This window comes from Sparus aurata, chromosome 7 (genome assembly GCF_900880675.1).
Source record: "Sparus aurata chromosome 7, fSpaAur1.1, whole genome shotgun sequence".
Classification (NCBI taxonomy): Eukaryota; Metazoa; Chordata; class Actinopteri; order Spariformes; family Sparidae; genus Sparus; species Sparus aurata.
The window spans coordinates 9873109-9890543 of NC_044193.1; the positions used below are offsets into that span (position 1 = coordinate 9873109).

Genomic DNA, 17435 nt, shown 5'->3' on the forward strand with positions numbered 1-17435 from the left:
GAAAGCCTTGAAGAAACACATAACAAACGCCAAATCTTTCCGCTCAATTGACAATATGTGAAATCCGACACAGCCCAACTGACACTATTCTATCAATTATTCAGGAGGAGAAAGGCTCGCAAAAAGTGCCGCACCCCCGGCTATGCAGCAGTAAATCACTGTATAGCACACCATCTGCTGCTTGTCAAAGCCGGTGGCTGCTGTGTGCACAGGAGTGCAGAACAACATTGATCCGTAAGTCTGGGCTGATTTCCGTTGTGAGTCATAGATCAGAAAGTGCCATGTTAAATAACATGGGGTGAAAATGTAGAAAAACATGCATCACATTTTCAAACACCTATGTTACATTTTTAACAGCCGGAAGAGTTTGCAGCATGCACAGTGTAAGCAGACTCCTGAATCCATCTTGTCGGTTCCACCTGGGTTGATGGATGTTACTGTAAAAACCGGTATAAAAATATTCCTCATTAAATATTGAGCGCCCACAAGACAGGACGTAAGGATGATTCTCCCTCTCGTCTCTGGGTCCTTCACCCTCGTTGGTGTTTCAAAGCGCAACCTCCTCCGGAGACCAAATGTCCCGTATTCAGACTTCAATAATGCAACGCCTTCGTTCTTCAGGCTAAGGGCTGGCTTGACATCTGACTAATCGCTGACAAAGCCTTGGGTTCAGTTTGCAGAGTTACTGTGCTATTTCTGGGCAAATAAACAACAGAATGCCTGTATAAAAAAATAAAATGCATATTTGATATACAGGAACATCAGTGGCAAGCATTTATGAAAATCTCAGTACCTAACCCTAACTGAACCTCATTACAGTTTTGATTAATCGCTTCATATTACATTTCGAAAAATTAACATCACCTCCATTTGGTACCTGTCAACGACTTATGGGTCAGTCCAAATTGCAACTCAGCTATTCAGCAAATCTGTGGGCGTCAGAAAAACATGCGATCGTCACAACGGTGTTCAAAAACCGCATTGTGTCCCGAAACTGCGGATATGTGAGGAGGAACACAGTCACTGTGGGTTCTCATTATGTTGCTGATTATCAGTTATTCTGCATGTCAAACTCAATATTGTGTCTTGTCAGTCACACAGTCAAAGAATAACCAGTCTAATTATTCGCTGTGTTTACATTTCCGGATGTCTCTGTGTGAGCCGCTTTGACTGTATTTTACCCATTTTCTCTCTCTACAGTCTCTCAGCTTTGAAAGGTTAAATGAAAGCGCAAAAATGTCCTGAAAAACATCTTGTAAACACAAGTTTGGACATTGAAATGTGTTTCAAAGGGTTGACAGCTGTTCTTAACCAAATATTGAAACACTGTCCAATTTAAAGGAGGCCTATTAAGCTTTTAAATGACTTTCCTTCAATGTTTTTGCGCATGTAAAGATCTTGAAAGTTAAAAAAAAAAAGGTCAGAGTCTGCACCAATAGAAGCTCGTTTCTCCCACAGGAAACACTGCTCCTGAAATGCCTCGTCAGTGGAATCCCTTTAATAATTAAAAGGTGACTAAATGACATCACACCGTGTCACTCATTTGCATAATTCATGCCTATATTCATGGTAAAAGTGAAGCTAACTGGAAGCTGACAACATGGCCTCGCTGACCAGAGACACAGTGGGCTGTGGTGGCTCAGGTGTGTGTGAGCTGACCAATCACAGCAGACTGGGTTTTCGGGGGAGGGGGGACCTTAAAGAGACAGGAGCTCAGAGTGTTTCAGATAGAGGGGGAATACTGTCCTCCAGCACTGAACACTATGAGAAAACTGACACATTTTTTTTGAGCACTAAAGCATGTAAACCTATTCTAATAGTAACCCAACCCCAATCTCCTTTAACTGAAGAAAAGAATGTACTAATAACAATCTAAATGCAACTTTGTACAATTAAATGTCACTCAAAGGGTAACTGTATACAACACAGTATACACATGTATATATATATATATATGTATAGCTAGTGAAACTCCCTGATTTGTTGCCTCTGTTTAAAATATGAACGACACAAACAAAAACACAAACATGAAAAGTCACATTGAGATGCATTCGGAATTCGTTCGTTTTGTAGGAAATATGCAAACTCTTCACAATGCACATGCTTCACAAGTCAGCAGCTCAGTTTTGCATCGACTAAATGCTCCAACATTAGGTCTAAAAAACCCTGAAGGAGCTGCAGCTTACCCGGCAGCACAAGCTGTTTAAAAATCTGCACCGACACATAATGCACGGTAGGTTTAACTGCTATTGTAGCTTAACTTTCCAATTTGGATTCATTGCTTCATTTTGTAATATGAAAATGGTGAGGCTGCAAAAATGAAAAGAACGTTTGTAAAGAGATTCTTAAACTTTTCTGCCGCATGCCGGGAACTAGATAAGGAGAGAATGTCAATTTCAGTGTATGCATGAATTACTCGACGCAGTTTCACTTTGCTTTCAGACTGAAAGCACAATCAGCTGGTCCCCGCAAGTCAGTTCATTTCTCATAGAGATGAGGCTCTAGGGAAACCCGGCCAACATGGTGTGGGACAACAACCTTGACAGGCGAGATCGAGCCAAGCCAATAAGTCGTTACCTTTTTCCAAAAAACAACAGTCAATCAGATCTCCACTTGTTTTCCAACCAATTTGAGTTCATTTCATAAATAACAGCTTCGCCTGGAAAGTGCAAAACATAGAAGAAGTTATTTACAGCAGCGTCAAAGAGTCTCGTCCTGCAACTGCAGAAGCAAGTGATGTAGTTACATCCATTCTCGGAATTCATGTTTAGCTTTGTTTGTTTTTTTCCATTGATTCTAGAAAGATAGAAAGATTCTCTGGTAATGCTAATTAGCATGTTAGCATTTAAATTTAACCTGCATTACAAAATATTCTACCTAATTTATTCAGGGTTCGTGTTGTATGCTACTTTAAGAAACTCTTGTCTAGACAGGAAAAACGACATATCAGAAAAATGACATTCAATTACCCTCATTCAAGAGCATAGCTTTCAGAAAGCGTGTAAAAAAAAAAAATTTCTGTCCTGTCAAATCCAAAAACAATGTCCACTAATCACAGCTCTCAGTTTCATCACACCCTCAAACTCATCTCAAGGGTGAAAACGTATTCACCGCGCAGACTGATGCATGCACAGTGATCAAAGGGCATGGCAAAGACAGAGTAAATGAGGCTCAATGTCAGACGGATATCAATTCAGTGCACATTTTTGTAGCCTACATTACTTGTCAAGAAGCCCTTAAGTGCATGTGATGAGATCAGCTGTCATGTGGAGTCCCATCAATCCTATCAATATAAGCCCCAATCAAACATGTATAGCGTTCTAACAATATAATATAGTAATCAATGGTGAAAAGTATTAGGTTGATTGGCTTAAGTACTGTATATAAATACAATTTTGAGTAAGGTTCCATAATATGTCACTTTATACTTCTAGTCCGTTTGAGTTCAGAGGTCAATATTAAGGTAATAACTAATTTCACACCACTACATTGACTAGGTAAGTTAAGGATTTAATTTGCTTAATTTGCTTAAGTTACCTCCAAATATATTCATAATGACCCCAGCACGATTTAACATACATTTTCTGCTATCTTCCGACAAACAGTTAATCAATTGCTGGTCGTTACTTAAATACATTTCCGGGAAATTCCAACTAGTGATGATGATGATGCAATTTCCAATGGTTAAAAATTGTACTTCAGTTCAATGACCTGCAGAAGTTAGACAGAAACGGGTTGGAAATGAAATGTCACGATCAGCAGATGTTAAGCAGAACCTATTTGGAAGAATCCTGGAGATGTAACAAATAAATTATCAGCTATTTGTTAGCTGCTTGTTGGATTATTATTAAATACTATTGGGCTAAATTTTAAGTAACTATTGTGGTCATTTGAAGGTATTCTCAAAGGAATTTTTAAACGTTCGCTTGGTTATAACCAACTACCATGAAATTACCGCACCTGTAAAATGAATTGTTACGAAATGTTTCATTTGTACTTGAAAACTATCAAAATCGATAGCACGATCATGTCTTCCACCATTTAACCTCCGGGATCAGCAGTGACAAAAGCATTATCCCTTACTGGCTTCCCACCCAGGAGCACAACCAAGTGTGTCTGCTCGAAGGCTGGATCTAGCCGGAGCTGCGCTCACTTCGTCTCTGCAGCGGTAGGTGATGGTTTCACCACGAACAACCCGTGAAAGAACATCTAACTAAATGACTGCCTCACCATGTGTCATGACATTTTTAGTGAAAAAAAAGTCTGAGAGAGAGAAAAAAAAAACGACGAAATATCAAGCTTACTTTATCAGCCCCTTTGACGCATTCAAATGAGGGGGCACAAACCAGCCATGTCCTAGATAGACGGCACCCTGCACTGCATTGAAAGACTCCACAGCAGTCGGGTTTACGTAACAGCAGGCAACACACAGGGATGCACATTGCTACCAGAGCTCCATATGAAAAGATACAAGCTCTAATACTGCCTGACCATCGTCTTTGAAAAACACTGAAGGTTTTTTTAAAAAAAAAAAAAAAGGAGTTTTAAAATCACTCACAACAACACGGCGGGAATCATTTTGCAGAATAGACATCGTGGATTGGGTGTAGTTTCGTCCACTGGGTTTTTAATTAGCTGCTGAGGGCAATGATGTTGTAATTAATATCTGAATTGCACTGTTCCCGCGCCGCCAGTCTCCCACAGGGAATCAGGTGAGATACTAAAAGGGTTCGATACACCTACAATAGGATACACAAGCTTTGGGCTGCACACGACTCAAAGCATTTGTGTACTGTGCAGTGACAGATGATCAGGATTTGCAAAGTGGCTTGTGGGTTTAGAATAAGAATATCTATCAGAAAAAGTGCTGGTTTCTTTGGAGTGAGAAGCGCCATGTTCAGACTGTCAAATAAGAGAGACCACTGCTTGTAACTGGTTAACACAAAAGTAGAATCTGAGCCAGGGTCAACCTGAAAAACACGAAAGGAAAAAGAAAACTCCAGCAAGAACAGATACTGGCATTGATTAAGGGTGAACACTGCGTTGGCGTGTTCCAGATGAACATGGAGAAAAGGGATTCTCGAGTGACAGGAAGGGTGCTACGTGTTTCCTGTTAGGCAGAACCAAATTGAATTAATCATTACGTCAGTCAAGCTGTTTTTAGACAGTGGGGAAGGATTTCTCTACTGGTAGGCAAAGTAATGCATGGAGCAAAAAATGTTGACTCACTGCAACAACATGGAGGGAGAAATTAGACCCTGCAACAGTCGTGATCACATCGAATTAGCGCACAGATCGCTCCAGGATAGAGCAGGATATGAGGCCACCACAGCGGCATTTTGGTATTCCCCCGCCCTCCTCCGTTCTTTACCTATTTTTCTCCCTGAGTTGTCAGATTATTATTATACAACCACTCTCATGCAAGCTCCTGGCCATTAACACAGCCATGCAATTAAAAAAAAAGCCTTCTCATTACAACCAGCGGACACACAGTCGGTGAGATGAGGCTGCGTGTAATGATTCAGGAGAAAAATCCAAATGAGAGTGAAGATTGCAAAAGGATTTATTTACGAACTGCCCTCTAGATAACAATCCTGTGAGTGAGGCCTGTGTAACTGGACAAAAGGATGGGAGCAATTATTTTGATCAATAAAGTACAATGAACGCCGTGTCTTTCTTGCAAGGCCCGACTATTACCGGCCTTATCATGGGAGGAAGTAGATATTGAGGCTCTCCATCATGCTCTGGAGATGGCAACCAAATTGCTGCCGTGTCAATAATCCCTTTGGGACAGATCGAATCTGCAAGACTTCTTCAACTTGGCTGGCACAGAGAGCCAAGTCGCACATTATACTTGACTCAGTTGAAGATCCAAGCCGAGTTAGATTTGTAGACAATTGTTTCTGTTTGTTACTGACACTCCTTTCGTTGCGGTCGGAGCCAAAACAAGTTTGCTGAATACAAATGAACGCTGGGAATCTTTTATTCCGGGAGTGTCGGCGGCACAATGACCTGAGTAGAGAATGAGCAAAGAGGGTGGCTCAACACTCAGTGGAGCACCTTCAGCTTTACAAAGCAACATAAGTGACCTGCCATTCACACAGCTTGAGTTGTTTCACAAAGAAAGTGTGGGACCAGACCGGAGGGGGGGGGGGGGTCAGTCCTTACAATGAATCCTGTAGACAGGATTTGATAGCGGCTGTTTGTGCTGTTGTTGTTATCAGTGGTGCTGGAAGTATTTACATTATTTACTGAAATTAAAAATAAAAATACTCCATGAAGGGCAAAATTAAAAAACATTTTATTTAAAGGTCCACTTAATAAGAAAGTTGCAACTGATGTTTATAAATTACAAATTAACCATTTATTAATGAGTTGTTGTTTTTTTTAAAGTCTTACCCTTATATCTGGCTGTTTTGTATTGGACTGCTACTAGTGATTATTTTCATTGGTGTTGGTTGGTTGGTTGGTTGGTTGGTTGGTTGGTTGGTTGATTGGTTGGTTGGTTGGTTGGTTGGTTGGTTGGTTAGTTTTTTGGTTGTTTGGTTGGTCCGTCGGTCAGCAGGATTACACAAAATCTGCTGTAGAGATTTCTATTCTTCCCGCGCAGAATAGAGCCCATTAACTTTTGGTGCAGATCCAGGAATTTTTCCCACTTTTTTCAACATTTCCAAGATAACGCTTGTTGGCTGCCTTTGTAGCTGCCAATTAATTGACTAAATGTAAAATGCAACTGTCAGATGAGTGTAGTAAAGTGAAATATATAGTATTCCCCTTGGGATTGTAGTGGAGATGAAGTAGAAACTGGCACGTACAATACTTGAGTAAATGTTCTCTACTACTGGTTGTACTGATGCATTGCTTCTCCATTCAGAATTCAGACCTATCTCGGTAAAAAGAGCTGCATCTTCACGTTTTGTTAGACAGAGGCTGTCCTCAAAACATGCATACCAAAGCATGTTCTACAGCCAGTGAAATGCAGATATAAATGTATTCATACCCAACACTACTGTTTGAACTCAAAGGGATTTCATTTTTTTTGTATGCTGTGTCCTTCGCCTTCAAACTGGCCTCAAAAAAACCTCAAAGAGAAAAGAAGCAGCCTTCATGCTGAGCACCTACTCACACAGCTAAAGTATTCTGCCTCCTCCTCTCTCTTCCTTCTCCTTATTTCACTCGCTTCTCTGGCTGATATTACACTGCACCATGTTCCTCTAATGAAAAAACACAAGTCCTCGTATACCTCTGATTTATACACAAACACTGAAAGGCACAGATCACAGGAGATTGTATGGTGCACAGAACAGGGAACATTTAAAGAATTCGTCACAACAGCAGCCTGCGGTTTTAACTAATTTCGGGGGGTTTCACAGCGTGACACACAATCAGAACTATTTCACACACCTGAGTTTATTTTAAAGCAGAAACTATGATTTTTTTTTTTTTTTTCAAGGTTTCTGTTGATGTTTTAAGCGCTCTGAATGTCAGATGGGGGAGATTCTGACTTGGCAACTCTCAGAAAATGGCAACTATAACTGCAGAAGCCCCATGGGACCGGAGGAGAGAAAGAAAGCAGAAAACGTCTCTTCGTTTCTAAGATTTCAGGGAACAGGAAAAATAGAGTTAATGAGTTGTGTTCTGTGTTGTGTCTCTCAGCAGGGGGAAAAAAAAAAAAAACCTTTCAGATTCTGCTGCCAGATGCCATTTCCAATAGGGCACAAAGACGTACAACACAGAGGAAAATGCATACAAAACCTTTGCACTACTTTTAAAACACGCCGAGACCCTGAAGGCATGTTTCGCAAGATAACTGTTGGCAGGGTATGATAAAGACGAACAGTGTTACTCGGACAATATCGAATCACTGCTCCTAAACTTGTTTGATATCATCGCTATAGGATGCACCTTACACCTTTCTGGGGCTTCCACCTCCGAGGTTCAATTGTATCCGCCTCCACCTGCACCTGATAATGTCAAGGTTGTAATTTAAGTGTGATTTTCTTGCTCTTGGGGGGACTGGAATGAAATTGCCATCATTACCAGCTTCCTGTCTGTGTATAGAGAGGCTTGGAGCCGACACAGGGTGCATTTCAAATGCCTCCGTGCGATCCCTCGGCCGCTCTGACAAGGACAGATCCCCACAGTGGCCGTTGGCAACAAAGAGTGGCGCCGCTTTGAGCTATAAATAAAAAAGGAAAATAAAACACAATCAAAAGGAACATATGGAAGGGCATTGAAACACTTTTTGTTTTGGTGTTATTTCACGGGGATGCAGAGCTTTGCCGGGAAGCAGCCAGGACATGAAGGCAGGGCATGTTGCAGCAAAAGAGATGTCAAGAACTCAGAGGAGCTACAGTGATGATGAGGTTAGGTGACAGGGGTGCGAGCGGGAGCAGGGCGGTATAGACGCGGTCACCGGCCAGGCAATAATGCCCCGGAGACACAAGGAGGTAAAAGGGATCCTGAGCTCTGACAGCGCACAACACTTATACGTGCTAAAGCCTGGACAGGTTTAATGCATGCCTCCATTAACATTTATTCACAGCCCGGAGTGATCAGCGCCGACCCCCGGCTGCATCTCTGTCAAACACATGTCCCAGCATGTGCAGACCTGAATTGCACATCCCTTGCAGGAGATGTCTGTAATGCAAGGGGGAAGCTGCGTTTGAAAATAAACCGAGGGGAGGATAATAGAGATTGTCTCCGAAGACAAAAGAGGCTAAAAACAGCCAGCCTCCTGTAAGACTGTGCTTCCTTTTTTCTTTTTTTCTTTTTTATAAGCAGTCAGCACAATCTCACCACGGCACTGAAACAACAATCTGTAAAGAAGGTGACTAAATATAACAGCGTCCCGCAGAATAAAGCCACTCCTCCTCCCACTCCTCATCCTCCTTTTCCTCATGGTCCAATTCAGACAGACGAGATGAGAGCTACACCAGATGTGTCATATAGGAAGCTGCTTTGCTACAAATTGGATGATTAACAGAGCCGCGCAGACGGCATCGAGGCCATTTGGCTGCGGCGCGCGGCTCACTGGAGAGTGATTGGCTTCAAGGGGGCCGAGGGAGCAGATGGGACGGGGACACGGAGCTGGACCACAGCGACTGACTGTGCTTCCTCGGATCAAAATATCGCTTTCCATTTCTCGTCTGCCCCGGTGCTCGAGAGCGATTCCACGCACAAACACGAAGAGAGAAAAAAAAAAAAAAAAGAAGGTAGCTGCTGTGTTTCACGCAGAATTGCAGAGGCTTGTTCTTCATGGCAAGTTATCTCCGCCTTTGGCTCCACCCTCTTAACATTAATTATGCAGCTCAATGCAGCACTCCGAATCCCTGCTGCAGCTCACCCACACTACAATACTGTGCTGCCGCTCTCTCCCACTCTCTCTGTCACACACACACACACAAACCAGAGTGTTTCTCCCCCCCCCCCCACCCCCTTTCATGACCACAATCTCAAGCATCCACGGTTAAAGACAGCATTTTTTGTTTCTCTCCAAGCAACACCGTTGCAAAGGCATGACTGTGGCAATGCTTTTGTTTTTTCAAGAGAATCTGCAAGGTTAGACGTTCACGCAGCCTCACACAGGGCAGAGAAAAACACATCTACATGACGTGAAGCTTCTTTTTCTCAAGGACACGCGAGATGCACAAGAAACCTTAAGACATTTATTTTCATTGCAATGAAAGGAATCAACAATTATCGTGACATCTGATGTGAATGGATGCTGTCAATTCATTGCGAGGTGGTATTACTATTAGTCGCGGGCAGCCTGACTCACTACCAGCACACACACAGTCATAATTTTATTTATTTATTTATTTATTTTGCTCTATCACTTTCGGAGCCTGCCGCAAATCAGAAACAAACACGGCCTGATATGCAGAGGCAAACACACTTAGCGGCTCAAACACCTGTCTGGCCCAGTTGTAATTGACTCAACTGCTCCTGAACGCGGCGAGAGACGCGATCCGACCCCCAGTCACAGGAGCCCACGCTACGCCACGTGAATCAGCCACATCAGCAAAGCAGAGGGGGGAAACCGGAGAACATACAAGGAGGGGAGCTCTCTCTCTCTCTTTCTCTCTCTCTCTCTCGCTCTCTCTCTCTCTCTCACGCTTCAGCCGTCCGACCCCCCTCCAGGCCAGGCAGTGGGACGGAAACGTAGCAACTGTTTATGGAAGCAGAAACGAGCATCTCCTTCGTTTCCTAGAGCTTTTCACATGATTAAGATTCATCCCACATCTGCATGCGTGTGTTCGTGTCCTCGCGTGTTTGTGCGCGACGGAGAGAGAGAGTAGTATTGCTTGCCCGGCCAAACGCTCTATAATTAATCCAAGAGAAGTTAAGTGTGAGGCGACCGGGTGTGAGTCATTCATGCATCCTGCACACTGCTCGACTTTAAAAACGGAACAAATAGTGTTTTTGTCTTTCAAAAACGGGGCCCCGCGTCAGATGACGCTCTTTGCAGTTATTCATGGGATCATTATTTCTTCCTCGCCACCCTGGTCGTCATCAGCAACATGCCAAACCTCAGGCGTGCAAACGGCAGCTATGCAAAAGGGGGACGTGCTGTCTGTCTCCCTATTGTGACCATGTCAATAAGTTCAATAATGTGTCCGTGTGTGTTTGCAGAAGGTGCTACCTCTGGAACAAAAGCAAACGGCGTAGGGCAGATGTTCCTAATGAGGGAAAAACATGGCCAGGGAAGGTGGAATGATTCAGCTGGTATCGGGTGAAGTGAATGTGTTACATGCTTACATAATCCAGGGGGAGCGTGAATTGACTGCTCCCTCCCCTCTTCATGACAATGCGCTGGCAGGCGCAGGTCGCCTGTTTCGTCGTGTTTCGCTTCTTGAAAAAGAAAAAAAAACAAAACACGAATCTGTGCACTATCAGCTGTCCGGAGAGCACAACAGCGGGTCAGAAGCCTCTTTGTGAGGCTGCTGTTCATCAGCAGGCAGCCCCTCTGTGCTGTGTAGCTCTGCTGCTGCAGGGGTCTTTTCAGTGCCTGGAACCGGATGGTGAGCAGAGAGCACAGCGGGGGCTGGGCACCGCAATGTGCTGCAGTGCTCGCAGCTCTGCTATGCACACCCACTCTCCTCCATTCTTCCTCTGCCTCTGACAATCTCTCAATCTCTCGCTCCATCTCTCGCCCGTACTCGTGTCGCTCGCCTTGCCTTCCCCTCTCCTCGCCGTCCTCTCGTTGCTTTTGTCTCTTTAATGCCAAACGTTTCCGCCACACTCTCGAAGCCGACAGCAGTCCACGTGTTCAACACAGCCTCTCGTTTCCTTCATTATTAGTGCAATCCTGCTCTCCACTCCGCAGGCAGAGCTGCAGAGATGAGTTCATCTCCATTTCTGTCATGTTTCCAGCAAAAATGACAAACGTTATTTGGTTCCGGCTTCTAAAATGTAAAGAACTGATGCTTTTTGTTTTGTTTTGGTTTGGTTTTAAATGATAGTAAATGAAGAAGTCTTTGGTTTCTGGAATGTTGGTTGGACAAGTGAAGCAATGTGAGGCGGTCATGTCGGTTCAGCATCGCCCGCAATCAATTCATCATAAAAATAAACAGCAGAATAATCGATAATGAAAATGTAGCCCTGTTAGCGCGCACGCTTACAAACACATTTACACAAATGTATACACAAGAACATCCTGTAAGCTTTCCAAGGAGATCACGATAAAGTGTCCTGTCTTCCTGTCTACGGAGGAAGCACGCGCCACACACTGTCCTTCTGACACCTTGTGGTATTTATCACGGTGTCATTCTACAATCCCCAAGAAGTTTACGCTCACCTTCAACATCTGCCCAAATGACACAGAAGTCATTCTATTTTCTGCTAGTTTGGTGACTTTTTTTTTTGTTGTCTTTTTACAGCACCTCCTCTCGCCCTGACACGGAGAGTTTGGGAACCGTTCCTAACTGTAGTGTGTCACGGTGACAGCCGCTGTTGCTCCGCTATGTTGCGTACCGCCATCATTTACTAAACGCCCGTGTCGCGCAGTCGGGGAGAGAGGGGTGTCGTACACGGAGGATGAGCAGTGACAAGCCCCGGCAGCTGCTCCCCTTCCTCCCAAACCCCCTAAAAACTCTGCTTTTATTGTAGATCACTTATAGACATGCGTAACCTTGGGAGGCAACTTTCGAGTCCCGCCGACAATCTTTGGGATTTTACTGAAAGTGAGTTCTTGCGCATGGCCGAGAAGCCTGATTCAAGCGGCACCTAAAATACGGTAGTAGGGTTAGGGTTAGGGGAAAATCGCAGGGTACAGGACTGTGTGTTTATAGCAGCCATCCAGTTTAATTAGAAGTGCCTGAGTCTCCTCTATCGCTCGCACTCTCGTTCTGTTTAAAAGAGGGATACTGGCTAATTCTCTGGAGCAGCGAGGGGTCTCATTTCCGTTTGTCGTTGAAGAGCCAAGGTTTTCTGATTGAGTTTCTCGGTGCGCCGGCTGCATCCCGCGGAGACACTTTCTTGGTTCCTCTCGACTGTGACATGAAAGCAGGCTTCGTGTGACAGCAGGTGTTTGAACAGTACAGGCTGCCGGTCCTCGCTTTCAGACAATGTCGTTGTCTTTACAACCCTCGCGATTGTTTTTGAAGTATTTTCCGGGAGACATATTTACCTAACGGCCGCCATCAGCCGTCAGAATGTATGGTTCCAGCTCTTTTAACAATATCATCCTTCTGATGATGTGTTGTCACCCCGATGGATCAGTGAAGGCCTGGTGCAATAATTACTTTTGTTGGACAATATATTGAAAGAAATCATCCTGATAAATTATATTATTGTTGCTTGAAGACCATTATATAATGGATATAATAAAATTTGTTGGGCTCCGGAGCTCTGAAAGTAATCAACAGTGATTACTTGAAGCTTCAGTTGAGGGTGAAGGGATTGCTGAGAATGATGTTTCTCTGTTTTCAAAGCAATATGGATGGCATCGCTTTGCAACCTGCTTCTTTCGGTTTATATAAGGCTGTTCATTTATAAGGATTCTGCGAGCCCACATTATTGTTGTTTCTATAGTTATTTGTGAATGGATAAACGTACATTTTCCAAAAGGTTTGGTGTGTTTTATGCCATACGGATACCTACCCATCGAACCAATATTCAAATAGCTGAATAAATTGTCCCAGCCAGAGTAAGGACATCCTTTCAAAGAGTCCTGCTTCAGCCAAAAATAGGTTTTGCTTCTTGTTCCTTCAGCTGAATGTTTGAGCTTCACTGTGTTGAGAGAGAGGTGTGTGCAGAGTTTGACACTAGAAGGCTGTGAAGAAGTGTTAATTTTCTCTTGTTGTCTCATTTATAATCCGATTTTACGGGGCGGGGGGTACGTGCACGCTTTGCGACATCTCAAAATCGCTTGGAAGCCGACTCTGGTCCAATATTCAAGAAAAACGAGAGAGAGTGGACTTTAAAGCGAAGTAGGAGACATCTTGTGTCTAGCAGTGGAATTCCATCTATTTATTCAAGCATTGGTATTGGAATGTGAAAGAAATGTTGAAATACATATACATTTTTTTTTTTTTTTTTTTTTTTTTTTAAATGGCGATTCTGGTATGATTCCTTGACTTTGATACCCGTTCCTGAACGACACACTTTTCCAATTTTATGAAAACCGTTTTAACAAAAGCTTACATTACACAAACACATTGTGAGCCCCGTCGCTTGGCATAACCTTGAGTTTTTCCTTCTTGCCCCAAAACAGCCAATCACCAGCACTACTACATCTTGGCACAACAAGCAAGCTGCATGCTTATTGGCTCACTAAGGCTGATGAGATTAACTCCTTATTTACTGTAATTTGGTAATGACTTACAGGACGTTTTTTTCCATACTCTAGATAGTATTGGTAGTATTGAGATCGGATACCGAGCCCTTAACAAAACACTGATAACATAAAAACACGAGCAAAACAATACATGAAATGGACGGTCGGGCAAAAACTAAAGCAAGGTCAGCAAAAATAATCGAAGTCATGTAAATATATATATATTGAAAAGACAGATACAATAAGTTAGTAACGTAATGACTCTGACAGGTCTTGTTCCATGTGAGGTCAGACCTGAAGAGATTGTGCTGCTGCAGTCAGTTTCATCCCACAGTGTGATGTGTCACTCTGAGCTTTGCAGTGAAAAAGAAGGCAGAACAAAACAAAACAAAACAAAAACCCACAGTGCTGACGCTCCCACCTGGAGCATTCAGTGGTAACACAGGTAGCACAATGGGGGAGGGGGGTTCTTTTTTTTCTTTTTTAAAGGAAACAGGCAGGAGATGAGTCTTCACCACCTCTCCAAACACATGCGCTGTGCTCTAAAATGAAGAAGGTGCATGAATAATGAAAAGTGTTTTCCTCATGCCTTCAACTGAAAAAAAGCAAAAAGACAGGAAGAGCACAGTCGACTGCAGCGTCCAATACGGGGGCTTGGAAATGTGTACGAACTGACAATCTACTGGGTCATGAGTGGAAACAGAAGAATCTGCTTTGCCTCAGACTGTCATCCCACCCTCGTTACTTAACACTGGTCTGCTGCAAAGAACACGAAGGACGCTCCATCTGGAAAGCCTTTCTCTCTAACTCTGTCCATGGTGCTGAAATGACTTACATTTCCTCCCCGGCCCTCTCCTTATCCCCGCATATAACTCACTGCTGAATAATTGAAACCTTATTTAAAACCAGTTACTGGGATCAGTGATTCTGCTCAGGTTCAAGGATGTCTCGTGCTCACATCTTTTATCTCAGGGGCGGAAGGGTATTAGCCTTTCTTCTAGGTAACGTGGAAAAAGCCCAGGACACACTGTACTCTTTTGTCCCGTCCAACGCCACCTCATCAGCATGCCCACACCAAATGCACTAAGTCCAATCCGTATTTCCTCCCATTTCTGCAGCAGGCCGCCGTTCACAGACATTATCGGTAGGGAAAACACACAGTGCCCACTGCTGGACAGTGTCGTATCTTCATTCACAAACGATGAAGGTCAGACTTCCAAAAAAAAAAAAAGGGACAGTGGGAGGTAATAAAGTAACTGTGAATATGCTTTGGAAAGCTGATAATTAACGCATAATAATAAAAAAAAAAAACGTGTTAGTGTGAATCAGCTGTGAACAAAGAAAGCTTCCCTCTCCTTTTGATGTTTGAGCTCATTTTGCCACATCTTCAGTGTATAAACACTCCACAGACACGATAATACCATATTTTTTTCTTCAGCTTCTTTGATTCGTGTTGTCGTTAAGCCGCGTTCCGCCCCAATCAGAGAGCCTACTTTGGCTGCAGGCTGTGACTGAAAGGAAGTCCCACAACGCGGGATAAACAACACGCACATAAAATAAATAAATAAAAAAAAAAACTCATCGCCAGGCTCTAACCCTATCAGAGCCAATTCTAGCTGTTATCTAAGCAAACCCCAGTGACACCCGGAATACACAATGACAGCATGCACGACAAAAAAAACTGAAAGGGGGCTGCAGCACTGAGCAGGCTGAGCTTTATGTAAAAAAAAAAGGGGGGGGGGCAAAACTTTACTCTTATCCCAACCTGGGGTGATAAACAAGTTCAAATGGAAAAACAGACATTTGACAAAAGCTGGTAGATGTTTTTTGGTGGATGGATGCTGAGGCAGCTCTGCTCTGGGATGTAATGGGATACTGCAGCACTAGAGAACCGTGTGCACAGAAACTTGCCTAGAAGCATCAGGGAGTCCCGCACTAACCTTCCCCCTCCCTCCCTCCCTCCCTCCCTCTCTCGCCTCCTCTCTGCCTCCTCTCTGCCTTTTCCCTCTGCTATTTCTGCAGAGTCTTTAAACCGCAAAAGTAGAAAATCTGCGCGCCTGTCTGAGCGTCATTGCATCTGAAAGGTAAAACGATCGAGAGCACACGCTGACGAGGGAGACAAACAACTTCAGAAGTGTAAAAGAATAAAAAATAAATAAATACATTTTTGATAAAAAAACAGCCCAGCATGCCGGGAGTAGCAGGAGAACACAGCTTCCCTTACCTTTCGTTGCAGGACGCTCTCCTCCGGACAACAAGCTCTTCTCCTTCTCCACAGGGGGCTCCGAGACACTTTGAGGATAGAGAGAGAAATGATCAATCTTCCTTCTTACTTTCTCTTATTTCCAGTTTTTCAGAATGAATAAGTCAAGGGGTTTTGGGGGGGGGGGGGGGGGGGGAGTCTAACACACACACACACACACACACAGCCCCTCTTAGACACACCTTTACCCTGTCCTCCTGTAAACTCTGCCACAGATACACACACGCAGACACCCATTCAAATGCACCCCAAGACTGGAGTACACAAATTGATAAAGATCTGCTCAGGGGAGGGATGAAAAACTACACACACTCTCACACACACACACACACTGCAGTTTCTCTTTTTTTTTTTTTTTCCCTTCCTCTTGCCCACTCGCTCTGCTGCCTTTTTTTTTTTTTTTTTTCTTTCCGTGCTGTCTTTGCCTGCACCGTCTCCTGATTGGCTAAGCTGCTCTTCAATAACATAAGCTCTCTTCTTTAATTGGAAGGGGGCCAGTTATGTGGTGCACCAGAAGCCCTCCCGCCCAGCTCATCTCTCTCTCTCTCTCTCTCTCTCTCTCTCTCTCTTTATTTTTTTCCCTTTTTTTCCCTAAGTGCCAGCGGAGAAGAATGCTGAGCTCTGCAATTTCATACGCATCGTGCAAAGAAAAAAAAAGGGAATGGAGGACAGAGGGGGAGGGAGGGAGGAGGGGGGAGGATGTGGAAGAGAGAAAAAGGGAGTGAGAGTGGGAATGGGGGAGAGCATCGGTCAGGCGAATCAGTGGACCGCAGTGGGACAGGCAGAAGCTTGCATTGGGGGGGGGGGAACAAAGAGGGAACAAAGGGGGGAATGTTGCATGGGGCAGATTTTTTTGGGGATGTGGACGTGTCGAGGTGCGGGAGCGGGTCACGCGAAGGGAGATTTCCCCGCACTCACTCACTGCAGCGCGGCTAGGTTGCTCTGCTGCAGTGTGGAGTCTAATTGCCAGGCAAAGAAGGGGGGATGGGAAGGGGGGTGGAAGAGCAGGAGGAGGAGGAGGAGGAGGAGGAGGAGAGTGGGGGTTGGTTGCAGTGATGCCGAAGTACAGTCTCCCTGCCAGCCAGCCAGCCAGGATGTATGAAGGTGGAGGTGGTGGGGGGGAATGGGCAGGCAGCCGCAGTGTACAGCGGTTAATGCCTTCTCCTTTTTGAATTATTGAAGGTGCCCCAGAGGAGAGCTGGGAAGGGTCGCAGGCGGCTAACTACTGAGCCCGTTCAGACAGTCTCGCTGCCACCGAGGTTCATTTTAATTACTCGCACCTGAAGTACATGTCGTCAAATTATTAAATGGAGCCCCCCACCCCCCTTTTGTTCAAGCATTTAATCCAGCTAATGCAATCGGACTGCTTTGAGCGGAGATTGTGTTTCATTA

General features: G+C 44.2%; 1 protein-coding gene across 2 annotated transcripts in view; it reads right to left on the reverse strand.

Moving 5' to 3' along the window:
• LOC115585597 (synaptotagmin-2-like) overlaps positions 1–16411 on the reverse strand; it is a 74344-nt gene extending 57933 nt beyond the window's left edge. Inside the window, exons 1-2 of one of the 2 annotated variants that reach the window (XM_030424076.1) lie at positions 16226–16411; positions 16005–16072 (exon numbers count right to left, since the gene is read on the reverse strand). The gene's annotated coding sequence lies outside the window, so the exon portion shown is untranslated. The remainder of the gene's footprint in view (positions 1–16004; positions 16073–16225) is intronic. The other variant, XM_030424078.1, reaches the window with a different exon arrangement.
• Positions 16412–17435: the final 1024 nt, after the last annotated feature.